The sequence below is a fragment of the Equus przewalskii genome, chromosome 7, assembly GCF_037783145.1.
Source record: "Equus przewalskii isolate Varuska chromosome 7, EquPr2, whole genome shotgun sequence".
NCBI lineage: Eukaryota > Metazoa > Chordata > Mammalia > Perissodactyla > Equidae > Equus > Equus przewalskii.
In genome coordinates, this window is record NC_091837.1 from 91,990,214 (window position 1) to 92,018,076 (window position 27,863).

Below are 27,863 nucleotides of genomic sequence, written 5' to 3' on the forward strand. Positions count from 1 at the left end.
ACAGAAGGTCAGGTGCCTGGGGAGGAGGTGAGGGCCTGAGTCACAGCCACCTGGGCAGCGCTATGCAGGTGTGGCGGCCGGCCCGCAGTATCACCTGGAGCTCTTTAGGAATCCACATTCCAGGGCCCCACCCTGGTCCTGCTGAATAGGAATCTGCGTTGGGACCCCGGACTCTGACTTCACAGCTGTGAGGGGGATTTGAGTTTGAGAACCCCGGGCCTTGAAAAGACCCCTACTCTTCCTGACTCACAGAGAGCCTAGTAGAGAGTACAGGATGGTGAGATGGATCAGCCAGAAACTCCACACTGAGACGCCCTTGGGGGATGGCACAGGGTGAAAAGACACAAGCAGACTTAGGAATCGTTGGCCTGGACGCGGCATTCCCTTCGTCTGCAAAACAGATAAACCAATACTCCACCCCAGAGTATGCTTTCTTGGGTCTACTTCTAATTATGAATTAGTAAGCCAGAAAAACATACACGTGCTGCTCCTAAAATTGTACATTTTGAAATTTTTCAAAGCAATCTTCTCTAACACCTTACTCTAAATGAACCTGTAGGTTACATGATCTCCTGGGATCCCCTTCTTGCCTTCAAAAGACTTGAAGCTGTTGGAAGTTGTGTGTAACTGGCAAAAGTGCGCGTCCTGGCTAGCCTGCAAGTTCCACGGAGGCCAGGAAGAGTCACCCTCTGGTCCTCCACAGGAAGGTTTGCTGACCTCCGAGACAGACAACAGCACCCTTTTAAAAGTGCCCAACAAATAAGATTATGAACTTCCATTTTGCTTTGTTATAAGAACAGAGGTTTCCCACTCTTCGTGGCAGAGGCATCCTCCCCAACATCCACTTCCCCTTCTTCTGGGGAGAGGCCCCTGCACAGTGGCTGGCAGCGTGGCCGCCCGGCCAGGGACCACGTTTCCCAGGCTTCCTTCAGCCCATGTGGCCATGTGACGACATCTGCAATGGGCCTTCCTCCAGAGACAAGTGTTATGAAACAATCGTTCAATGACCCACTTCACTATGACCGAGGGGCACTCAAAAGAAACTCAAGATGAGACTTCTTTTCTGTGTCTGGAACTATAACACAGAGACCCAAACAGGCACATGATAATCCGTTATAAAATGTATAAATTACAATTAATAGTTTAAAATCTACCCACTGGAATCCCCTTACAGTCCTTCCCAGCAAAGAGGATTACTAACATATGCTTATGGTAACAGAATTTTAAAATCCCACCAAGGGGGTAACTTCTACTTTCTCTGCTCTTTAAAATCTCTAAAGTGATGTTTTCAACACTCCTTGTACTTCTGCCATTAACCATTAATGGAGCCTTTGCTTTTTACTAGACTTTAAAGGTAAATGGATGTCACTGTTACTACCACTGTTACAACTGCTCCCTAACCTCTTTTCTGGGTCCCAGCGGCTCTCAGCATCTTGTTCCTAGAGGCCAGCAGTGCCGGCACCCAGGAAGCACCCAGCAAACACAGGCCGAAAGGGTGGATGTGGGGGTCCTTGGGGTGAAACACATCCATCACCCAGAATTGGCTGAGGAGCCACCCAGTGCTTAGGGGCCTGTTTTTGTATTTTGGAGGTGGCCTCACTGCACACTCTGGAAGAGCGAAAAGTGAGGGACAGATGATTGTGGATTTGCACACACCAGAAGAGGCTTCTCTGACCTCTGAATTGTGTACCGAATATTGAGGGAGAAACTATAGGATTTAGATTGATGGGAGAGTGTAGACAGGGTGCCCCAGGAATGGGAGAACCTGAATAAGGGTAATAAAAGAGGAAACAGTGGAAATTCCAAAGGGGCATCCTCATTTCCTTTTTGGGAAAGCTAAATACACAACAGAATGAACCCTCCGGAGAGCTGTGGGCTGACCGCCCGGGAGAGGCCTCCTCTCCAGACCCAGGGCTGACGCGCCTGGGCCCACAGAGCCAACCCACTGGGCCTGGGACTCGGCAGCTGGTGCTTCCTCAGAGGCCCCCTTCCGCAGTGGCTGTGGTCTGCCAAGAGCTGTGGAGCCTGCGTCCTCCCTGAGAGATACAATAGATGCCACCGCCCTAAAAGTTGGGCGACAGCGCGAAGCTGGAGGGCAGACAACATGACTGCTTTTCTGACCTTGAGAAGAAGCGAGCCTAGAGAGCAAATTTAAAAGACCAAGGAACTCATGCATCAAATAAAACAAAAATATCTGAAAGAACAGAATGAAACTAAAGGACAGGCCTCATCCTTCAATCTCCTTGTTCTGCTGCTCTCCCTCCCCCATCTTTTCCTCGGTACCAGGACCCAAGCACGGCACCTGCTTTCTGTGCACAACCATTCTACTTCTTATGTCAAAAGGATTCTTGTAACACCCTGTGTTCAGAACACAGTAAACAGCTACCAACACCACCAAAACCACCACCACACACGCACACACACACACGTGCACACACACACACACCTGCGCACAAGACCAGAAGAAATAGGCCATTTTACAGACTGGAACAAGGGGCAGGAAGCTAAGAAGCCACATTCAGTTTCACAAAGGCCTGTGACAGCTGACCTCTGAGCCCCACGAGCTTCCCCAGGCTCCTCCTTCCATCACAATGTGTCACGCGGACCACCCATGGGGACGTCTGAACTGTGTCAAATCACAAATCAGGTGTTTGAGGACACCACAGACTAAACAAGAAGAAAAAGTCTGCTTTCTTGCCTCACCCAATGAACCTCACAACCGCACTAAAATTCACCGGAAACAGACAAGGTCCAGTGTGAGTCTTTGAGATGAAAGGACTAAAGGCTTCACGGCTGGGAGAGACTGAGTGTTTTCAGGATTTGGAGCTCTCTCTCAAGAACAGAGGTAGAATGGAGGGCTTTTCTAAGTTAAGAAGCTTGCTCGTTAGGAGGAAAACAGCATCAGTGGGGTCACGTCCTATCTGACCTTGTGCAAGTTACTTCAACTCAGCCTTGGTCCCCCACTGATAAAGTGGAGCAACCACGCCTGCCCCATCTCCTTGATCAGCTGGTTGTGAGACCCAGATTGCACAACTGTGAAAATGTGTAAGAAATGCAAAAAAGCATGACATCTCTTTCCGATCTGTCCATGATGCCCAGATGGCGTTGGGTGAAGGAGCCCAAAGAGACTCGTGAGTCCACATCTTTGAAATAACGCCACTGACAAAAACCTTTAGATTCAGATTCTTGAACATCCTCAGAAGCTTTAACGCCAGCTCTGTGCTCGGCACCTTCAGTCAGCAGGGTGCCCGGCCTCGCATCACCCAGGGGTGTTTTCCGGGTGGGAATTTGTGACCCTGAAGACTCAGGTGTGTGGCTGTGCTGGGCCATCCCGGGCTCCGGGCGTGCAATGGGGCTCCACGTTTACCACCGGTGAGGGGAGCCTGCTTCTCAGATTATCAACAAATTAGGGCTAAAATAAGTCAGTGTAGGCTTGGAGGGCAGACAACGATGTCATTTGGAGACGCCTCTCGCTGCCTCAGACACGTGCTGCTGGGTCTGCAGAACGGACAGCCCCTGCCCCACCTGGGGAAGCTCAGCGGGGAGCTCAGGAGCAAGTCTGTGGAACCAGACCCCGCTCCGCCTCACCGGGACCTGGCACTGCCCCCCGTCAGCTCCCCAAGGTCAGGGCAGAAATCCGGGGCCCGACGTGGGCAGTCAGTTAACTGGCTGCTGGTTAACAACGTGGACAGCTGGAGAGCCGGCACTGACTGGAGGGCCCCTGGAAGTGGGGGATTTCCTTTAGGACATGTGAGAACAGGGAACCGGGGGAAGGAAGAGCACTCCACAGCCCATTCTCATGCTGGACCTTCCGGAAGGTACCCGGATCCAACAGGGAGGAGAGAGAGCAGCTATTCCACGGCAGGAAAGCCGGCAGCCTGTGCGGGAACGACGAAGTCCGAGAGTTCAAACCATTTTAACTTTAGGCGCTTCACGAAGCAGCATAGCAGAGCTGTGAATTAAGTGTCACGGACGGTGGGGGGCGGGTGAACACACCGTCCTAAGGAGGAGGCCACGTGGGCGGGGGAGGTTGCTGTGGCTCATGCGGAATTTCTGACGCCACTGCGCTGGGCCTCAGCACAATCCAGCGCTCCTCCTGCACCGTCTCCTCTTCAGACAGACGGCACACTTCACCTCGCCTGAGGGAACGCCTCGGTGGGCCAGACCCCTCCACTTCCTCTCCCGGAGGATGTTCCATGAGAGGCAGCCACACAGGAAACGCCTGACCTTCCCGGGGGACCCTGACGCCACCACAGACACCCACACGCTGCCTCCCCCGGGCAGGGCACGCAAGTGTTGTGTCTCCTGGAAGTTCAAGTTGGGGGCAGTAACAGTCAAATGACAGCACACAGTTTTGTCACTCAGAAGGTCCCTTTTTAGTTCTTTCTTACACTGTCCTAGAAGCGGCTAAAAGACACAACATCATAAGGGTGACAGTTTTAAAACACTTTACTCTCTGCCTTTCACCAACACGGACTGTGTGAGTTCCTTACTGCCTGCTTACTCTTCGTCCAAACAAACACGCCCTCTCTCTTCACCGCATTTAGTGTCTAATGCGGGAGATCAACCAGAACAAACCTTTCAAATAAAATTAAATAACTCAGTGGTGGTGGAGGGGGGCACATAACCCCAGCCACCGAGGTCCAGGAACCCTTCCCGGGATGTTGTGGGTTGTACTGTGTCTCCCCTGAAAGCTACGTTCAAGTCCTAACTGTAGGCACCTGTAAACATATTTCCTCATTAGGAAATAGGATCTTTGCAGATGTCATCAAGGGAAGATGAGGAGCCGCTGGCTTAGGATGCGCCCTGATCCAGGGAGTGGTGTCCTCATCAGAGAAAGGAGAGAGAGGTGGATTTAGACAGAGACGCACAGAGAGCAGCAGGGGAAGAAGCGTTATGTGACGATGGAGGCAGAGACTGCACTGCTGTGTCTACGAGTAAAGGGAGGCCAAGGATTGCCAGCAGCCACCAGAAGCTGGCAGAGACAAGGACAGACCTTTCTGCCGAGCCTTCAGAGGGAGCAGGGCCCTGCCGATAGCTTGATTTTGGACTTCTGGTCTCCAGAACTGTGAGTGAATACATTTCTGTGGCTTTAAGCCAGCCAGTCTGTGGCCCTTTGTTACAGTAGCCACAGGACACTAATTCACAGGGAAGGTAGCAAATAGATGGAGACACACAGGATGAGTGGAAGGTGCAGATAGAGACACCAGGGAGGGAGCTCTTAGAAGGAGAAAGAGTGCTCCAGGCTGAGGGCATGGCTTGTGCAAAGGCCCTGAGGTACCAGAGACAATGAGTGCAGTTTGAGCATGATGTAGAATTGACTGAATACTCTGAATCTGCTCAAGACCAGGATCCTCCTGGTGGCACCAACAGAGGGTCAGGTAGGAGACGAACGCTGTTCCTTCATTTTTGGATAGCTATTCAGTTCCACTGTGATGAGCAAGCTCTCCAGAGGGCTGAGTTTGCCTAGACTAAGAAAGCTTGTGCTATGGTCTGAATGTTTGTATCCTCTAAAAATTCCTATGTTGAAGTCATAACCCCTAAGGTGATGGTGTTAGGAGTGGGGCCTTTGGCAGGTGATTAGGTCATGAGAGTAGAGCCTTCATGGATGGAATTAGTGCCCTTATAAAAAAGACCCAAACGGGGGGCTGGGCCTGGTGGCTGAGCGGTTAAGGTCATGTGTGCTACTTCAGCAGCCTGAGAATCATGGGTTTGGATCCTGGGCATGAACCTAAACACTGTTCATCAGGCCACACTGTGGAGGCATCCCATATACAAAATATAAGAAGATTGCCACAGATGTTAGCTTAGGGTCAATCTTCTTCACCAAAAAAAAAAAAAAAAAAAGATTCCTCCCTTGCCAATTCTACCATGTGAAGACATCATCTGCAAACCAGGAAGAGGGCCCTCACAGACACAGAATCTTCCAGACTCCCAGCCTCCAGAGCTGTGAGAGACAAACGCCTGTTGCCTAAGCCCCTGAGTCTATGGTCTTCTGTTGTAGCAGCGCAAACGGACTTAGCCTATAACTCTCCCAGAAGGACAAAGTCAAAGCTCGCCTCAGAAGCCCACGTCCATCCTAGAACAAGGTTCTCCAAGGAAGGAATTGGGACCCAGCCTCTCCACAATCTCCAGGGCCCAGCACTGGGCTAGTGTTCTGACGGCACTTAGAAACAGAAAAAGTTCCCAAACGCCATCTCGACCCATCACGTAAGACGTGTCTGAGAAGAAGGCGCTTCTCGATGTTCGGGGATGGGAACTTCTGCTTTGGGGTATCAGATAATATCTGTAAGCTAGTTATCCCCATTCTTTGTTTCATCCAGGCTTGTCAGATTTAAATAGATGCACAGCACCGAAGAACACTGCCTTAAAGTTACCAAAAATTATTTTAAAAGAATATTATAGAATTACCGACAAATGGAGTTTGTTGGAAATACGATTGTGGTCCCTTGAGTTTGTGGCTCACGGCATCACCTGACTTTGTAGATAAGGCTCTTATCAGAATAGGGCATCAAATTACTCTCTGGCGTCCCCAGCTTGTGGTGTCATCACCCTCTCAACTACAACAAAGCATTTTCTTGAAGGAGAAAAGCAGCACGTCAAACAGTGCTTCATTCATGCTTAAGTGAGACGAACTTTAAGAATCTCTTGTTTATACATTCACTTTAGGTAAGCTGTTTAGCTTTTTGTAGCTATTACGGGGAGAGACGAAATTCTCCGTCTAAACACAGAAGGTCCCGTGAACTGGTCCTGCTCCACAGCAGCACCCGGCGAGCCCGGCCCGCAGGCATGTCGAGACTGGCCTTTCTGACTCTCACAGGGCACACACTCCCCTCCGCGGGCAGCCGGGAAGTCTGGAGACCTCGCAGTCCTGGGGGTCTGACTGAGTTACAGCGAATGAATGACAGAGGAGCCCAGGGGGTGCCCCACTCCAGGTGGTGCTCTCCTCCTGGCTCTGACGGGTGTGGCTCTTGCTCCTCCTTATCTGCAAACCCAGATGGTGAATCCTACTTCCCGGAGGTGCTGTGGAAATAACTGACTAATAATTTCACAGGCACCTGGGGATACAAGCATTAGTCAGAGGAATAAAAAACCCAGCAGGAGCTCTGCCTTCTGTGACCTGCCCCCGGGCCCCCTCTCCAATGGCATCTCCCTCCTTAGCTACGGCTGGGTGTCACGCGAGTGTCATTATTACAGGCCTGTGTGCCATACGACCCAGGACACTGACCTTGGTAATGCCCAAACGTGAACACTTTGGGCATTACTCATGGCCAGAGCCAGTGATCAAAGGACATAACAATATTTGTTTAACTGGGTGTATGATAATCCACCTCCAGAACAACTCATAAATTCCTTGACATGAGGCATGATGGCTCCTGACAGCTGTGTGTAGGGAAGAAATGTGTCAGCTCAGGCCATAGGTTTACACGTGGCCTGGGGCCAAAACAGCTATAGTCTGGTCTTGACTAAGATAACCCCAGTCTTTCTGAAAACACAGAGGACATCTGAATACTAGAATTGATGATCTACAATTTCCAGATTCTAATCACCAACCCCAAAGTGGTCCCCCAGGAGAGAGCTGATTTCCTGATTGGCACCTCATCCTCACATGGGCATGCAACATTTTATTGGATGAATTCCTTTCAGAGCTTCCCAGAACCTTCCAGATTCCAATCAAGGAAGAGAATGCTACGGGTGGTCGTTAACTGCACCATGGTCCCCCAGAAGACTTGGATCAGAACCCATCGACTGAGTGCCAAATTTTCACACGAGGGTGCAACATTTCACTGGGTGAGTGTTTACTTCTTGGGGCACAATAGAAAGATAAAGGATGCTGTCAAATGACAATTATGTTTAAAGAAAAGGGAGGAGACGGGTCCCAAGAGAGTATGATGCAGTGAAAAGGATCTCGGCTTTGGAGGCAAGAAACCTTTGATGGCAGCCACCATGACAGGTTTACCACGTGCGAGGTGCTAGGTGAGCACTTCAGAAGTCCATCTTCCTCATCCCCTCCACACTAGGTTGAGGCTGGTGCTATTATTATGGTCCCCATTTTACAGATGTTGAAACTCACGAGGTTCAGAAAGACTGGGTCACACAGCTTGGCACAGCAGTTGCTGGCAGGGCCCCGCGGAGCCTCGGTTTGGCCTGATCTGAGCTGTATCCACAGCCACATCACAGTCTGCAGTCTCCAGAGTTCTAGTTCAAGCTGGGCTGTGAACTGATAGATGACTTGGGCAAGCCATTTAATTTCCTCCCAAAGAGGATTTCTCAGTGCATTGTCCTGGATTTAAGGAAAGCACTCCGTGGGAATGTTAGAAGGCATCTTCTCCTCCATTTCACACCTTTTAATGTTTGTTCCTATGACTCAAAATACAATGAGGACAACTTTGACAAAGCCCTCTACCTTTTTCCTTCGGTGTGAAAACTATCACAGGCGACGGTAAATAACGAAGCGTTATAGGAATACATCAGGAAATCAAGTCTCTTTTAAATCTCTGTTATTGGAAAAATGGCATTTAAGTGAATAATTAAATGACAAATATCTGGAGTGTATAACATATACTATAAACGTAAGACTGCCAACCAGGCTGCACTTTGAAATTGAACTTTTCTAGTGGTTTCTGCACACCATTTAGTTTCTAACTGGCATTTTTAAGGCCTAAAAAGATCAATATCCTTTCAGAAGGCAATGATTTATTACCACTAGGTTGAGGCCTTATAATTTTATTGCTCCAACAAAATCAAGATTATCCAGGAATCTCTTTCATAGGAAATAAAGAATATGGTTTGCAAAGTACAAACACCTCAGCAGAGTATATTCACAGTGATGTGCTCTACCTGATAAACTGTGACCATGCCGAAGTTATAGTAAAGTGACTTAATCACTTACACTCTCCCTAAATTAAAATGTTTCTTATCTGACCCAATCACAGACTTCAAATGATGGTAACATCTAACGACAGGGCAGAACCTACTGGAAAGAGCAAACGAGTGTGAGGAAAAGCGAGAAAACGGGTTTGGGGCAGAAATTCTTGTCCCATTAGCTCTAAGCAGCTGGGTGGCCTCAGATGGCTCACCCGGTCTCTCTGCGCCCCATCTGCTGGCCTCCTGGGGAGCGGGGGGCTACACTGGGGGGCTCGGGTCCTGCAGTCGGTAACAGCACTCTGACTCACAGCGATGGGCGTGGACTTCCCATGCCTGCTCTGCAACCCCCAGGATCTTTACCCGTCAAGCGTTTCCTGACAAGGTTTAGGCAAAGCCGCCCATATCGTGTCAGACTGCTGACGGCCGGATTCCTGAAGCCGGAGTCTGAGTCCAAGACAAGATGTGATGAAACTCACTATTTGAGTGTCTACCAGGTGCTCAGCGCCAGAGCAAGCAGCGAAGGAGCAGAGCAGAGGAGCTGGGTTCTACCGCGCACACATGCACACACACGTATGCACACACAGTGCACACAAGCACACACATGCTCATGCACGCTGTATTCCTCCTCTTTGTTCTCAGGGTGCTGGAAGAACAGCTAAATATACATTATCCTGCCTGTCGCTTTGAGGAGAGAATCCTCCTGCCTCATCTAACGTGTTTTTGCTTCAAATCCTTTTTAGGGTTAGGCAGGGTATACACAGGAAAGCAAAACACAACACACTGTCAGCGCCGGCTCCCCAGAGGCCTGCCCTCAGGGCAGCGGATGTAACGGGCCATCCAATGAAGGCAGGCCTTTGTCTGGTCCCCTGCTGTGTCTGCAGCACCTACGACAGTGACGTACATTGCAGGCACTCAACAAACACCTGTTAAGTGAATGAGAGAACGCAGAACTGAAACACTGAGCTATTCCCTCTACCCCAAACCACACGTGTGCCCACATGTACACACATGTACACACAAAGAGCACGAGACCCAACCTTGGATTGCGGCATCACACCTGACCAGAGCAACGTGTGAACCGGGGGACGGTTGGAGGGGCCGACGTGGCCGCGAGGACCAGCACAGCTGAGGAGCAGCTGAGGTGCCCCCAGCCTCGCACACCAAGGGAGCTAGGAGGGCTGGGGCCTACCTAGGGGCAGGGTCCCCCGAAAACGGAAGCCCTTGTTCAAAAGGCATACAGGACACCGCAAAAAGGAAGTGGGGGTGGGCACCCCTGCCGTTCACGGGCGCTCCTGAGGAAATGATGGCCGGCGTGTGCTGCCCCTGCCCTGCAGACAGACCTGCCTGCCCCCAGCTCAAGGCGGACACCAGCAAGGCACGGCCACCAGGAGCTCAGGAGGAGTGGGCACTTCGAGTGGCTGGAGGCCTGCACACGAGGCAGGAACATGCAGCCAGGACCAAGGGCGCCCATGATCAAGGGCAAATGCAGACCCTCAGTGGGGCGGGACGGCATCCAACGTAGAGACGAGACGAGACAGGGACTCTATCCGTCAGGAAGCAAGGCGGACTTGTGGTCCAGTAAGCGGGCGTCTGTGCTCAGCACATGAATTACTCATCACAATACGGAGGAACCAGCACTGATAGACTTTCAGCGAGGGTTCTTCTGCGAATCAATTATCTTTTCCAAAGCTCTCATTTAGAGATCATAGTCCACGTAAGCTTCATCCAAATGTTAAAACAGAAACATCTGAAACCAGGTCAGTATACAGCATCTGGTGCAGCCACTGGCCTCTGGGCAGAGGGCAGCCCGTTACCTGGTCACAGCCTGGTCACCTGTGCAGACAGGTGACACGCGGGGCCTTAACAGTTGGGCCTAAGGCTGGAGCTCTGACGGGACCTCAGCTGGGGTTTGTCTCCCTTCTTTCGTGAAGACCCAGAGGTTTAAGCCGCTCTGAGGAACGAGCGAACACTGCCCTCTCCCTCTCTGCCCACTGTCATCTCTGCCTTCCCTGGGTCTCCATGATACACGACCAAAACCTCTGTAATTAGTCACGAAACCCACCACTCAGCTCTGTGCAGAAAACTCCAGAACAGTGATGATGAGGATTAATCTAAGAAAAGGGAGGGGACGGCACTGGGACGTGGAAGACCAGAACTATCACCCTTCAGGGCCGCCTCTGACCACAGGTATCACGGTAACGGAGTATAATTCAGCAGAAAGAGGTCGGGAATAAACTTGGTGGGCTGAGTCCACGGTACATTTTTCAAATTCGTCTTTGACACATGTCAGGAAAGCTAATGAATTTGCACCACAGAGGTTTAGACTCAGAGAGATGACCATATCACATCAGCCCTCACAAAACACTGCCTGGGACCATTCCCATCGTCATGAGCAAATGTGTTTTGTTTTAAATGATGTGAAATTTTGTCCAGGTTTCCATCTACCCTCACATTAAACTTTACTTTATGTTCCTACAGCGCACTTATTTTGGTATTGCTATGCACATGCATATTTATATCCACAGCCCACCGTGGCTTTCACTGCGACATTTCTCTGCATTCTCGGCAAGGTGGTTTGCCAGGTTTATGTACTTCTACATCCTACCTCCCCTCATATAATTTCAAGCCATCAGTCTGAAATGAATACGGTTAGATTTTAATACCTGGTTTAAATCCTTCTATCTTCAAAAATAAGTCTTGACATACGAGAATAATGTTGAAATAAGAGAATCATCATCTCCCTTTTAAAACCACACTGCCTTTCATAGAGCAATATAAAATGATGTATTGAAGCTGTAAATGCACTATGCTGGTCCCTGAAATGTAATTTATCCTCTTTATATTTCTAGGAAGACAACCGTGCTGGTGTTTACACTTCATAGCTCCTTGGTCTCAGCTACTCCAAGGGTATTACACTTTCAGACATCAGAAAGAAACAGAATAAAAGCAACCAATCCCCCCCATACACACACACGCTAAGAGAAACCTAGCTCGTAAAATATGAGATTCACTTTTATTTTATTAAATTCCTGTTTTATCTGGTCTTTTAAGGCAACACAATAAGCCAAATTCATCATGTCCCACGTTCTTCTGACTGGTGAAGGCAGATCGGGGCATATGACTTCTGCAAGATTCAGACTCTGCTATGCGCCAGCTGGATGATGATGACTGGGATCCATGGACCCCATTAGGCTGCGGATGCAACAAATACCAGCACCACGCACTATGCAGAGGATACTGAGACGAGTCAAACACACTTTAAGCTTCCCAGAATGTAAGTGTGTAACGGAACATTTAAGCCCCTTGTAAGCAAAATGCTACTAAACCCGGGAAGAGAGCCTCTGCTGCTAAAAGCTGAGCAGGGAAGGCAGACGCCCTGGAAACAAGGTGAGGGAACAGCACAGGCAGACAGCGAACCAGGAACACTGGGAGGAACCCTGAGACCATCCGGACAGGCCACCGGGAGCGGCAGAAGAGCTGGCGAGTGAAGCGGGATGAGGGCAGGATAAACGCACGGCACAGTGTCCATTAGAAAGAGCTGGCGAGGCTCCTTCCTCCGCCAGGTGCAGCCCCGGGTCAGAAGTCCCGGGGCTCCCGGTCCACACGTGCTGCAGGGCATTTAGCAAAGGTCTGCCACGGGAACCTTACTTGTGGGCTTTCAAGTTCCCAAGAATAATCTAACGCACTTTCTGGGCAAGAACCTGGAACTGCACACACAGCATTTTGCACATCATAGACGGCCAATGAATTTTTTTTAAATTAATCGTTCACTTGCTCGATTTGGGAAGCCTGTACCATAGCTCTCTATTTTTTGCTTTGGTAGCAAGTCTAGCAAAAATGTTAGGTTTCAGCTATACAAGAAACCGGATGAAGAATACAAGTATCCAGAAATATTCCTGGTCAGATACGCCAGGACCCACAAGACAGGAAACACAATATTATTCTCTGAATGTGGCGAAAGTGCCAAGAATAAGCGACACAAATGAAAACATGTTGTCAACATAGAACGTTATTTTCTGAGTCATTCTTTTTAACATGAAGCCAGTTTATCAGAGAAACAAAGAATTTCTTGATCGTATTAGAGCGTAAGTTTGTGAGCATGTGGAAGGACGTTGAGATAAATTTGTGTCGACCTGGACAGACATCGGTGCTCATCATCCGCTTCCGTCCTTCACTCAGGGCATGGTCCTCAAAGTCCACCTGGAGCTCATAACATTCCTGGGCCTGATCCCCGAGACCGTGGTGTGGGGTGCCAGAGACGGGGTCCAGGACTCTGCATTTAACAAGGATTCTGGACAAAATGTAGGCAGGTGTTTGGCAGACCCTGCGGAGGAGACTTTAGGCGTCAGCCTTGTCCCACAGCCTCAGGAGAAGATGCGGAGCGGGGCCGGCTGCCACTGCAGACACTTTGGCTGGGAGTCAGAATCTGCCACCCAGCCAGTCCCGCCCCTGCCGGCAACCTAACCGGACTCAGGGAAGTGTGATCTGTGTGTGTGGTGACCTCGAGTAGCTTTAGGTGTCCACATGGGACTCAGATGAAGCAGAGTCAGACGGAGCGAGTCTTCTTTTGCTCTGCGTAGGTCGGCGGTTGATGTGGAGGTGGCTTCGTGCGTCTGTGTGGTCGCTGCAGGAGGAGCTGTCCTTGCACGTGGCCTTTGCTTCTGCCTCAGGGTGACACTGACAGACTGTCCTCAGGGGAAGGGAGGGCAGGATGTGGCCTGGGGCTAGCACCCTCGGGGGAAATCCTACAGGGAGAAAAGGCAGGGCCACACTCATGCAGCGCAGCTCTCAAGCGGTGCACACGGCCACCAGGAGCCCCCCGCTTGCTCAGATGGTGGCGAGGACACACTCACAACTGGGCGGGCACCACGCTCACCACCCTCTCTAACAAAACCCAACCCTCGCCCGCTTCCGCCCTCCCACCCTCATCTCCCACGAACCAAATGAAAATGTAACTGAAATACAGAGGAGTCATCCCCTGGAATACAAACTTCAGAAAACTAAACCATGGCGAGGCACGTCACACTATGGGCTCCCTATGTTTCCAAGCACGCCTTACACAAAGGCCCTCTCCCATGAGGCTTCCAGCCGGGAAGCCACTTGGTCACGGAGACGGCAGAACTCCGGAGTCCCCCGGGACCCAGCCTTCACCCGCCGCGGACCCGTGGCAGCCTCGGCCCTGTCGTCAACAGTTCGGGGCCTGTGGGGCACCCCTGGTGTCGGCCGACAGCGCCCTGAACTCTTGGGGCTGTGACACTGTCACCAAACTGTCCAGACGGTCAGCATTGAACGCTGACCACTGACCAAAATGAAGCCTAACATAAAAGTACAATCAAGTCAACTCTCCTTTCAAAGGACATGTCAGCGCCAGTCACTATTTTCTAGATGCTTTTAAATCTGGGGAGATAGAAACTAAATTCAGGCCTTATTTGCAACATAGTCAGAATCAGTATGCTGTTAAAAGACATTGCATTTAATAGGATGTCATGAATGACTCTAGCAACTATTTCTGTGCTTTATAATTTATAACCCATACTAAGGAGAAGCACGACATCCTCAAGAAAAACAGCTGAGGGGCTCTGAGTAGACACGAATTTCCTGTGAGGAAGCTGTGGCTTCGCGCCTCAGAGAAACTCCCTCACACCCTGCAAGGCGTCACCCCCTTGTCACCACGATCAGCCATGAACCCCTCTGCAAAGTCAGTACCAGTTGTGATGTGGTGTGTCGTATTGCCAATAAGAGAAATGCCCCTTATCTTCCTGCATTTGAAAATTTTGAGTGTTTCATATCTATTCCTTTTAAAATTGAGCTGTTTGCAAAGGGCCCAGTTTCTGAGCAGTGCCCAGCACTGGAGTCGCCTGCCATGGGGATGAGGCAGGAGCGTGGTGGCACCCCAGTGTGGGGGGCTGCCTGGGGGCCAGGAGGTGGCCTGCCGTCCCTCTGACCCAGGGGCCCCCGACTGGAGAAGGTGAAGTCTGAGACAGGAGTGAGAATGCCTGGGGTTTGGAAATGTGTCCTGAGACCTCAGGAACACAGGGTGAGCATTGCTGGCTGTCGCACACGTCACTCGACAGAGCAGAGGAAGCCCAGGGTTTGACACAACCCACTGGAGCTCTGCCATTGCTCAGCGTGCCAGTCTCCTCGCTGGTGAAACAGGGCACAGAACTGCTCGGGTCCAGGGGTGGCCAAGGGATGGAGGGAGAACCACTCCAGGCTCCCGCGCCCTCACAAGGGGTGGTCTTCCTCAGGGGGTGCCTTCGGGGTCCTGTGAGGACACTACCATTCTGATTTCTGTGTGTGCTTTTAGAAAATAAATCGGTTTGGGGGAGGGAGGAGATTAGTTAGGCCTTTTAATGGGTTTTATATACGTCATGAAAATATGATGTGTATACATGGAACAACAGATGTCACACAAAAACAATCCATTGTGCTGAGAAGACAGAGGACTGAGCCTTATTTAAAATCACGTCTGGGGAAAGGAGTGGTGGCTCTTCCCAGACAAAGTGCTGCTCTGAGGTCCTGAGGGTGAAGACACCACGGGGCAGCACCCGACGGCAGCCGCCCTGGGTCTCCAGGCGTGAGCAGGTGGGGGGCGTGTGGGTGTCAGGTGTGTGTGTGTCAGGGTGTGTCCGGTGTGTGTGTTGGGGGTGTGTGTGTGTGTCGGGGTGTGTGTGTATTAGAATATGTGTGTTGGGGTGGCCATCTCCCAGGCCCTCAGCCCCTGAGACGTCCTCTCTCCTGCCTCTCCCCGTCTCTGCCTCCTGGCCCTGTCCTTCCCAGCTCTCTCTCCTCTTTGTTACTTGACTTAGGATATATTTTATATATTATTCTCTAATATAAAACTAAATATGTAATTTAGTTAACCACTTATCATGAATAAAATTTCATTTTCCTTCTCTTACCCTGAAAAATTGGTGAGCTGAATGTTAACCCCTTCACTCTAGAGGGCAGTGAATTAATTTAAAAGGAAATCAATTAAAACCCTTGCTCTGGTCACCTCAATGTCCTTGTCCTTTCTTGTGGCCAGTGCCCCTGTAGGTAAGTCGCTGCTGCATCCTGCCGGCCCCTGGATGTCTAGTGTGGACGCCGGCGAGCGAGCCGTCTTGGATGAGTCTGGAGGCGTGGAAGGAAAGGGGGAGGCTTCCTCAGGCCAGGAGGGGAGTGTGGCCTGCAGAAGGACTGCGGACTTTCCAGGAGGCGGTCCCGTGGGTGGCTCTCCACGCCTGTGCAGTGGACAGGGAAGGAGTTCCAGCTTATGCTCACGAGGGACTCACGAAAAATCCAGGCAAACAAGAAGGGAAAACAGCTGGGTCCCCAAAGCCTTGATTCCCCCCAGATCTCTTCAAGTTTAGGCAGAATTGCCTGGTTCATAAAAGCAAGAGGAGAGCCCAGATGCCGGGTTGAATTCACAGGCTGGGCGGATCCCTCCCCCCTACTCTGAAATCTGGGCCTTGCCTTGTCTGCAGGGCATAGCTCTCAGTGTAGGACCCCTCGACTGATTTATCGTGTAGTTCTTCTCGCTGGTCCCACTTGTACACATGACAATCGGGCGGACGGAGGTTCCCAACTCTCTTCTTCCTGTCTTGCCGTTGCCTCATTTTACTTCTACGTTCAGATTCTTCTTTGAGGCTGTTGATCTTCCCAGCTTTTCTGTCATTTCACCATCCTCCGTGTCATTCCCTCCAAACTTTACATGGGTTTAGTCGTTGTTAGTACGAATTATTAATTATTTCAAACAAAAAGTTACAGACAATAACACACAACTGATTTATCTTTCCCTCAATAAAAGGAACACAGTCCCTTATTTGTCTAAAATCACAAAATATTTTTAAGGAATGAAGCGATATAGCTATAGCCAATTGCCTTGCTCGGGCACGAGCCCCTCCCTCCCCGACACAGGCGGGGGGCTCCGGAGTTGGGGGGAAGCGCTGCTTCGCATGATTTCTATACGTACGACCCACGCAGGTGATCACAACGTGTAGTGTTCTTCTGTGTATTTAAATTTTTTCAATAACATAAGATCACAATGTGTCAAATCTGTGAATTTCAGAGAAGGGTCCTTCAAGAGTGGGTTAGAATCATAGTGTATTTATTCATTTACAACTTGCTGTTTTCCATTCAACACTGTTACTTTGAATCTTACCCATGTTGATACTTGATATTCTAGGTAATTTAGTTTAACTTCTGTGAATACATCATAGTATATATCCACAATCTAACTCATGGGGCACTATTCTGTTTCTCTCTTTTTTTAGTATCAAAATCTTCACTCATCGAAATATGTAGGCATAGCTGAAGTAATGCTGAGGGGGAAATGTATAGCACAAAATGCTTACATCAGAAAAAAGGAGAGGTCTCAAATCAATCATCTAAGTTCTAACTTGAGAAACTAAAAACGAAGAGCTAAATATATCCAAAGAAAGTAGAAGGAAGGAAACAGTAAAGATAATAGCAGAAACCAACGAAATTGAAAATCGGAAAACAACAGAAAAAAATCAATGAAACAAACAGCTAGTTATTTGGAAAAAAATCAATAAAATTGATCATTCTCTAGCAAGATTAACATCTAAAAAGAGAGAAGAGATGAATCACCACTATCAGGAATGAAATGAAGTGTATCACTATTAAAAGGGTAATGAGGGACTCGATGAACAACGTGACGCTCGTAAATTCTACAACTTAGAAGAAATGGACCAATTCCTCAAAAACCACAAACGACCAAAATTCAACCAAGATGAAACAGATGACCTGAGTAATCCCCTAACTATTAATACAATTGAATTTTTAAATTACAAATTTCAAAAAAAGAAATCTCTGGGTCCAGATGGTTTCACTTCTACTAACCATTTAAAGAAGAATTAATGCCAATTTTATACAATTTCTTCCAGAGATTAGAACAGCAGGGAATGCTTCCCAACACATTTGGTGAGGCTAGTATTACCAAAGCCAGCAAAGACTGTACAAAGAATGAAAACCACAGACCAATATTGCTCACGAACTCAGAAGCAAAAATCCTCAACAAAATATTAGCAAAGTAAATACAGCAACATATAAAAAAATTATACATATTAATTTTTTCCAGATATGCAAGGGCAGTTCAACACTTGAAAATTAATCAGTATCATCCTTCATACTAACAGGTTAGAGAAGAAAAATCACATGAGCATATCAATTGACACAGAAGAAACATTTGATAAAATCCAACACTCATTCATGACAAAGCCTCTCAGCAAGTTAGGAATAGAGAACTACCTCAACTTGATAAAGAACATCTACAAAAAAACCTATAGCTACATCATACTTAATGGTAAAAAGGTGAAGGCTTTATCCTTAGATCAAGAACAAGGCAAGGATGTCCACTCCTGCAACTCTTAGTCAATGTAGCGCTGGAAGTTCTAGCCAGTGCAATAAGACAAGAAAAAGAAATAAAAAGGATAGAGATTGGGAAGTGAGAAATAATACTATCTCACTTACAATGACATGATGGCCTGCATAGATATCACAAGGAATCTACCAAAAAACTCCAGACTTAGTGAGGACTTCAGCAAGGTTGCAGGATACCAGATCAACACACAAAAATTATTCACATTTCCATATACTAACAACAGACATGTAGAAATTGAACTTAAAAACACACCACCATTTGAAATTACTCCAAAGAAAAATACTGAGGTAGACTCTTTAAAAACACAGATTCAGAATCTGTATGCTGAAAATTATAAAACACTGATGAAAGAAATAAAGGAAGATATAAATAGAGAGACAACCTGTGATCATGGAGTGGAAGACGCCACACAGTGAAACTTCTAATTCTCCCCAAATTGATCTATAAATTCCTATCAAAATCCTACCAAAGATTTTATAGACATAAACAAGCTTATTCTACCATTTATATGGAATGGCGCAGCACCTGGAATAGCTAACACAATTTTGATAAGGAAGAACAGAGTGGAGGACTTGCGCTACCTGGTGTAAAGGTTTACTCTGTGGCTACAGTAATGAAGACAGAGGTCCTGGTGGAGGGACAGAAACCCACATCATGGAATAGAATGGAGAACCCAGAAATAGACACACAAATATGTGGAAATGATTTTTGACAAAGGCGCAAAAACAGTTTGATGGAGGAAGGATCATGTTTTCAACAGACAGCCCTAGAGCAACCAGACGCTCCTAGGCAAGAACAAAAACAAAACAAAACAAAAAACCCTCAACCTAAACCTCACACCCTATACAAAAATTGAGTCAAAATGGACAACAGACTCAAGAGAAAAAATAAAATGATCAAACTTGTAGGAAAAAAATAGGAAAAAATCTTCAGGATCTCAGGCTAGGCCAAGAGTTCTTACACTTCACAAGAGAATCACAATCTATAAAAGGAAAAATTAATAAACTGGGTCTCAACGAAACGAGAAACTTTCTCTCTGCCGAAGACTGTGGAGAGGATGAAGAGACACGCTAAGCTGCCGGAAGAGAACAGCAAACCACAAGGACTGGCATCCAGCAGAGAGAAAGAACCATCGAGACCAAGCCGTCCAATTGGAAATGAGCAAAAGACACGAACAGATTGTCCACTGAGAGGTATGCAGATGGTGGATTCACATATGAGAAGATCTCTGGCATCATGATCCACGAGGGAAATGCAAATTAAAATGATGATGCACTATCATGGCACACCCGTTAAAACAGCTAAACTAAAAGCAGTGTCAATGCCAAATGATGTCGCGGCTGTGGAGGTCCTGGATCACTCACGCCTTGCTTGCGGGACGTGAAATGGTGCAGCCATTCTGAGAGCATATGGCAGTTTCTTAGAAAATTAAACCTGTGCCTACCATATGACCTGGCAATTGCACTCTTGGACCTTTAGTCCAGAGGAATGAAAATTGTCCACGCAAACACCTGTACGTGGATGTTCATAGCAGCTTTCCTCACAACAGCCCCAAACCGGCAACGATCCAAGTACCTCTCGAAGAGCAAATGGTTAAAACCAAATAACCATGGTGGTCCGTCCATACCATGGAATATTACTCAGACATAAAAAAGAATGAGCTGTAGACATACTTAGCCACTCAGATAGATCTGCAGAGAACAGTGTGTAGTGAAAAAAGCCAATCAAGAAAGGTTGCATACTGTATGATTCCATTTATATAGCACTCTGGAAATGATGAAATTGTAGAAAATGGGGAACAGACTAGTGGTTGCCAAGGGCTCAGGGGTGGGAAAGGGGGAAGTTGGCTGTGCCTCTAAAGGGCAGCAGGAGGGATCCTGTGATGAATCTGTCCTACCTGGCTGTCAGGGGTCACACGATTCTACACATGATAAAATGACACAGAACTACACACACACACACACACACACACACACACACACTCACACATGAGAGCATATAAACTGGTGAAATCTGAAATCAATAAGGTGGATGGATTGTATCAATGTTAATTTCCTGGTTGTGATATTGTACTACAGTTCTGCAAGATGTTATGAACAGTATATGGATCTCCCTGTGTTATTTCTTACAAATTGCATGTGAAGCTACAATTATCTCAAAATAAAGTTTTTAAAAATTGCTTCTGGGAGCACCCTTCATATGTGCCTTATGCCCACAGATTAGATTCTCCCCAGAGGACATGCTCAGGAGCCGAACTGCCAGGTCACAGGGTATAGCCATCTTCAGCTTTTCTAGATTATTCTCTAAAGTGTCTGTTCCTATTTAAACTCCTACTCACAATAATGTGAATTATCTCTTCTCTACATTTCCCCCAATACTTGGTAAAGTCAGAATTTTAAAATTTTTACCAGTATTATGGATATGAAAAACCATCCCATTGCTGGTGTGACTTTCAGTTCCCTGATTTTGATATTGTATTCGCCCCCCTGGGTTCTCTCTTCTAGACCAGCCTATTCACGCACATCTTCTTCTGTTGGGTGGCGTGTTTTATACTACTGGATTTTAGAATCTTTTACATATTCCAGCTACCTCACCTAAGCCTGTTTAACCTCATCATCTAGGCATCCACCTATTTTTCATAACAGAGCCTTACACCTACTCAGTGTGTTCACAGAGTCCAGGACAAAATAATGCTCAGAGTCACATTTTGAACTTTTAACACTTCTTGAGTCTGAGACGTTCCTAACAGCATGTGAGTTGTCCCTGGTTGCAAGGTGAGGGAGAGTCCCCTCGGACGGCAGCTTCAGCTCCCGCCTGAGACTTCCACCCTCCTTTCTGTGCTCCTGTCCTGCGGATGTCAGACCTGCCTCGCCAGCCCCAATTCCTTGCAGTAGTTGCTAATACGTACCTCCTACCGGTTCCATTTCTCTGGTTGAAGCCTTACCACGATAGAACTAGATGGAGATATGAAATCTGCTCAGGAGAACGGACCAGCTGTTCACCCAGCGTCTCTGTTTAGCGGGAGCATCAAGGTCTCCCCGTATATTTACTGTTGCGGTAAACCCAGTTCCCAAAGCCCCCATATTCAGGCCTATTTAAGCTTCCTGCAGTGTCTCTAATGGACCAATAGGAGTGCCTTCCTGCTTAATGTCCACTTATTAAAAATTATACTAAGTAACTACAATACTTTCTTTTGTCCTTTATTGACAGCTAAGGATGTTAAGGGGAGGATGACTAACAGACCCATGACAGCACCCTTAGAGTCAAACCATTCTGAAGAAGAAACCGATTTTGTTGGGCGTGGTCACTCATTAGCGGTGGAATTTTACAAGGAAAGAGAAATGGAAGGCAGCTCTATAAGTCTGCAAGGTGTCCTGCTCACCAAGGCTGGGCAGGGCTGCACCTGGGGGCTGGCAGCAGACTCCTGGAACTGAATCCTGTGCACCCCTGGGGCATCTCTGTGCCTTGGTTTCCTCGTCAGTAAAAACGAGGGTATTAGTAGGGCAGTTCTATCAAATGAGGGTGTCCTAGGGGAGTCACGACCTTAATGAGGTGATACACAGCTCTCACAAGAGAGCTTGGCAATTTGTAAGTGGCCAATAAATGCTACCTGGATACTTGGATAGAAAAGCTACAGAGGCGGTTGCCAATCTTGTGTCAAATTTTTAAAGAGTCTAGAGAGAAACTAAAAATCAAACAAAATAACCTTCAATTAACATTTTAAAATTCAGGCAGAAATAGGAAAATTCTAAGAAAGCTGGGTCTCTACTCTTTTCCAGCTTTCGGCAGACACGTTCAATCATTGCAGTCATTGCCGTCTTGGGCCAGACACGAGACCCGACGGTCAAAACCGCGAAGGAGCAATTCAACGTCGAAACACAGAACACGTAACACGTCTTAAACTGTCTTATCTTTGGACCAAAACATGATACTTTAGAAAGATTTTCAAAGTGGATTTGAACCAAATAACTTTAGTCTAACCTCTAGTTAATAAAAGTAGTCATTTCACAACATTTAAATCCTTGGGAGTTACGGTTAACCAACATTTTACAGTAATTTTTAACTGGATTCTCTCCCTTCAGGTTTTTGTTTATCCCACTTGAAAAAATAAAACCACTGACGGCACTTTTCCTTGGCCGGTAGAAGCACAGCCATTAGGCTACCCGCCTTCCTGCTGGTCACCTGGCCCATCCTTCACTGAGGGCTGCTGGGTTCCAGGCTCCCCCCAGCTCTGTACACAGGCCCCATGGTCTAAAAGGGCCCCCACCTGGCAGGGGTGGCCTGCCATTGGGCCTGTGCTGCAGGATTGAGCCTGATTCAGGGTGGTCCCCGACTCATGGGTGACAGTCTGTAAAGTGTCTCCCTGGGCTTGGCAGGCTAAAATCATCGCCAGAACCCACAGGTCTTAAATAGGATGCACCCCGGAGTTCTCTTCCTCTGAAAAAACTCTCTTTCTAGCTGGGTGTGGGTGTCCGTTGCCACAACAGCCAGGGGCCCCTCTCAACCACATTTACAGCCCTCCCCACACATGCCAGCTCTCACGTGCCTTCCAGGGACGCAGAGATAAACTGAGCACGTGTTGTTGACTCTCACGTTGTCGCAAGAGGAAAACAGAGAATCAGGAACCAGAATGCGCCTATTTCCTGCCAGAGTCTTACTGAGGTCCCCAAAGAAACGGAAACATTTTTCCAAACCACACTCCCCTTCCGAAACAGGGGGCGAAAGTAGACCCTAAAAGAAACGAGGCACTGACCACCCGCGACCCCCAGGACCTAGAGCCACCTGGGCGTCAGCGGAGTGACAGGAGAACACGCGACACCCTCGGGAACCAACTCAGTGCGTGGGGGCCCAGGAGGGGGTCACGCACCAGGGGCGCAGGTGGGCCCAGGTGGGTTACAGGTGGCGCAGGTGGCTGCAGGCGGCGTGGCCCCAGCGGGACAGGCCCTGCCAAGGCGGAAGCCAGGCGCGTCGCCTGTCGCCGCCCTGGTCGCTCAAAGGGAAATTGTGCTTCGTCTGGCGTGGGGGAGGCGGGGTCGTCCCCTGGGCTCCAGGTGTGGAATCAGGAAGCACTTCACTCCGGGGGGCACCCTCAGCCCGCCCGTCAGCTCGCCTACAGCACCCGACTCCGCCCAGCCAGAGCGGCCTTGCGACCTTTGTCACCTCCCACCCCGAAACCCCACCCCCACCCCACCCCTAGGAACGCGCGCTCTTCCCGCGACCCCAGCCACCTGGCCTGGCCAGAGACCACACCTAGAAACCCGTCGGATTCCAGCCCCGCCGCCGTAGACCAGCGTCTACACCTGCTCCCACCCCCTCGCAGGGAGGCCACCGAGCTGCTACCTGACCTGACACCTGCGCCGCTGCCCCGGGGAGCCCGGCGAGGGCCCCGAGTCCGGCGCGGGGACGGAACCCCGGCGTCGGCCCCCTCCAGCCCCGCGCCCCCGGCTCCGGGTCCTGCCCGGGTCCCCGCCGTGCCCTGCTCCGAGGGCGCGGAGACCAAGCGCCGGGCCGCCCCCCGCCGCCGGCGAGGATCACCCACCGCGCTGCGCTCGCTGCTCCCAGGCCGCCTCTCCGCCGCTCCGGCCCCAAGCGTGCGCAGCGCGGGGCCCCGGGGCCGCCGGCGCCGCCTTCCGGGGTCGAAGACGCGGGCCGCCAGGGCCGGAGGCTCGTCCTCGCTGCGCGCGGCGGCGGTGACTGACGGCGGCTGCTCCCGGGGCGGCGCGCACCCCGCCTCCCCTCCCCCGCCCCTCCCCCGCCTCCCGGGCTTCCTGCGAGCCAGGTAAACACGGTGTACTCGAGCGGAGCCCGGCCCACCTGCCGCCCCCGCCGGCGCCGCCCGCGAGCTGGGGACCACCTCCGGGACGGCCTTGCGACGCGGAGCTCCGGGGACACGCGGGGACCGGGGCGCAGGGTCAGCCCTGGGAGGGCGGGGCCGGAGCGGGGCAGCTGCTGAACTGCTTGCTGCTCTTTGAGCCTTCTGTCGCGGCTTAGCCTCCGAAACCACTCCCAGCCGATCTCGCCAGGGGTGGGGGCACGGGAGATGGCATCTCCTCACGCCCCGTGTCTCAGCCGGACGACCGAGGGCGCGGGCTCCTGCTCCGAATGCACGTCTCCGCTCCGGGGTCAGTGCCCGGTCTTCAGGGCGGGCCGCCTGCCGGGCGTTAGCTCTGCGGGGACCCGGCACGGCTGACAGGTGCCCCGCGGAGAGCACAGGTTCCCGTGCAGGAGGCGGGCAAGGAGCGCGGGGAGAACAGACCCGGACGCGCAGCAGGAGGGGCGAACCTGGGTCCGGAGGCGCCGAGGCGTCTGTTGGCTTGTGGTGGGTGTGATCCTCTTAGTCCATTTGTCTCCTGGACACACAGATCTGCTGGAGTCGGACGGACCTGTCCCCTGGATTCTTGGCCTCCTCCTGATGGTGGGAAGTAGGAGGTCGCGGGAGAGACGCGGGCTGAGACCCTAGCTCCCTCCCGACTCGGGGATCTGGGTCGGGGAATTGAATTTGATGCTTCCTAGGAGCCCTCAGGGCCCCACACAGTGTTTATGGGGGTGGGGGCAGAAGTCCGGCGCTTGGCAAGACTCCGTGAGCCCCTGTCCCCTGGGCCGGCTGTACAGGGACAGTAGCGCCGACTCCTAGTGCCGTTAACCGCCCTCATAGATCCCCGGGGATCTATCAACTAAGTCGAGGGCTGGAGATTCTAAGAGAAATATGTGCACAGTAATGTAAACGTTTAATCTGATCCTTTCGTGAGAAAAGGGCCAGAGCAGAGAGCATGGAGACTCTGGGAGTTTGGGGTGGGAGGGCACGAGGGGCGGGGAGAAGGCACGGTGGCTGTGCCAAAGATCAAGCTTGTCTCTTTCCTGATTTTTCTGCCCCATGCCTTCACACTGACTTTCCGTGATGGATGACTGGGTCGGAGTAAGAGCCAGATAGACACAGGGCAGTGAATCTAACCCAGGAAGCTCCTAGGTCCCTGAGTCAAGTCACGCGTAACAACCCCCTTCCCCCCAAGATCCTTACAGCTCCGGCCAGGGGGACCCAGGAACTGGGCTCCATTTGGATGCCCGTTTTGGCGTCACAAACAGCTTCTCCTCTCCCCAAATGTCCCTTTGCTTCTTGCTGGGGTTTTAGGATGCGGAGGAGACTGGGATTCCTGCCTTGCAGACGTCAGCAGAGGCTGAGAATGGGGAGTCACACAGACCACCCTGTGTGTCCTTCTGCTTCATGCTGCTTCTGCCGATTTTTCGGTGATTTGTAGAAACTTTACATATGCCAACAGTCATCTCTGCAAATGCCAGGCTTGCCAAGCTCCAGTTAAAACTCTCAAGTATTTATACTTAAATCCCACCATGCGTATTTCGTGGGGATATAATGTCCTCAAATTCATGGGTACTTCAAGGAAAATGTCCGTGAGGGAGGAAGGACCACTATTGACTAGAGGGATGGATGGGCATTTGGGAGGTCCAGTCTCAGTGACTTCCCCTCCTGCCGGCCAGGGCGAGGACCCCAGGTGGAGGAGGCAGAGGCTGGCCCTGGCTCACCGTGGAGAGTCACACTTTGCATAAAGATGGCCGTGTGTCCGTTAGCAAATTGACACATTCATTTTGCTGGATGAAGTTGAAGGGGTTCTTTTGACAAGTAAAGGATGAATGAGCCCAGCCTAACTGTCTTTTCAATATTTCTAAGAAAATCATATTGCTATTCCCCCCATCTCTCATTCACTTCAGATAATAAGGGTGGGAACCTTCAGCATTTTGTATTGCAGCAAATAACACAATGTTTTGTGCATGATACATGCTCAATAAATTTTTGTTAAGTTGACTTGAACTCCAAATTACCCAAACTAAAGGAAGTAAATTAATCTAAATAATTTCCAGTAGACTTGACTGCATGCGAGTTTTTTTTTTTTACTTTCATTTTACTTTTGAGTTTTTACTTTTTAAGTGTTTTTAGTTTTGAGTTTTTTACTTTGAGTTTTCTTTACTTTCCTCATCAACAGATTTACCTTTGTAATTCTGTTTCTGCTTAGAAGAGACCTGAACTGTGTTTTCATCCCTGGTCTGTAATTAGCAATTTGCTGGTGATGTTCGTAAAGCAGATAATCTACCTGCACAGGGTTGAGGGCTGACTACTTCACCATCAATTCCACTTAATAACGGGATGGCCTCTGCTGTGGTCAGTGCAGGAAAAGTAGGTGTGCAAATTCCAGCAAGTGCAATGTAAAAAAAAAACCCATTATATGAACAAGGGAAACACTTGAGGGCTCAGCTACAGCACATGCACAACCATACACACATGTACACACACAACTTATGCGCCCATACACATACACACACATTCACACACACAACCACAAACACATGTTCACGTATACATACGCACACAACGTATGTGCCCATACACATATACACACAGCTACACACACATTCACACACACACAACCACAAACACACTCACAAAAACCCACTTGTCATTTCACTTTTGGTGAAAAGAAATAAAGAAAGAAAAGGAAATTTGTAGGACTCTGGTTATGTGGGAAAAACTAAAAAAATCTTTTACATGTTTTTCTACCATCAATTTGTTGATATTATATTTTTAAACTCTTTTAAAAAGAGTGTATATGTATACGGTATATATAATATTTTTATTTAACCATACCTCCATAATTTTATTAATAAAAATAAAATCAAACAGCCATCCATAGACATTAAAGTCATCATTAATGAACTATAGAAATACATCAGTGATTCTCTGTATTTGAGAAGGAAATGTGTATAATTCAATGGATATCATCCTTGGTATTTAACTACCATTCTAATTGCTTCTAGAATTTCTGTGTTTTCCAGTGAGATCCCTAACTACACATAGCTTACTTTCCAAGACACCTGTTAAATTCTTAGGGCTCATGGCTCTAAATAGATACTTTAAGATGCAGTTAGTGTGGCAACCGTATTTTCCAGAGATGCCCCCACACCACCTCCAATCCCACATATTCTCCTTCCTTTGTGACTTGGCATGGAGAAGTGGGGTCTGTGTCCCCTCCCACTGAACCTGCGTGAAACTTGTGGCTGCCTCCACCAACAGAGTCAGGCTCTGGGCTTCCGGGGCAGGATCATGACAATGCCATGGACTTCTGCTTTTCTCTCTTGAGCCATTCACTGTTGGAACCCAGCCACCATCCTTTGAGGAAGCCCAAGCAGCCACACGGGGTGGCCACATCGGTGTGTTCTTGCTGACAAGCCGTCAGATGAGATCCCTGCCCCTGAGTCTCCCTCAGCCTCTGAGTCTTGCCAGGTGAGTGCCCAGCCTCATGGAGCAGGAAGGAGCATCCACTCTGCATGCTTTCCAAATTCCTGAGCCCCAGAATCTGCAGGCATAGAGCAATGGCTGTTGCTTTACTCCCCTAGGTTTGGGGGCTTTGTTATGCCTCGGTGGTAGCTGGAAGGTTGGTTAGAATGATGAATGGAAGGATGGGGATCAGGGAATGTTCAGGGTGTGGATGCCACGGCCCAGGCCCCAATTTATTATACTCCTTGCCAATAACCACGATTCCATTTCCAGAAAAGGAAGTATTTTATTAACTGATAATTTCGTGTATCAAGCGTTTCATTC

At 49.3% G+C, this 27,863-nt stretch overlaps 1 protein-coding gene across 8 annotated transcripts in view; it reads right to left on the reverse strand.

The window, feature by feature from the left end:
• MBP (myelin basic protein) overlaps window positions 1-25,486 on the reverse strand; it is a 140,697-nt gene extending 115,211 nt beyond the window's left edge. For 4 of the 8 annotated variants that reach the window (XR_011542830.1, XR_011542829.1, XM_070630303.1 and 1 more), the window contains exon 1: window positions 23,793-23,995. The gene's annotated coding sequence lies outside the window, so the exon portion shown is untranslated. Of the gene's footprint in view, window positions 1-23,792; window positions 23,996-24,067 lie in introns of those variants that run through there. The other 4 variants (XM_070630307.1, XM_070630302.1, XM_070630304.1 and 1 more) reach the window with 2 other exon arrangements.
• Between the last annotated feature and the right edge of the window lie 2,377 nt (window positions 25,487-27,863).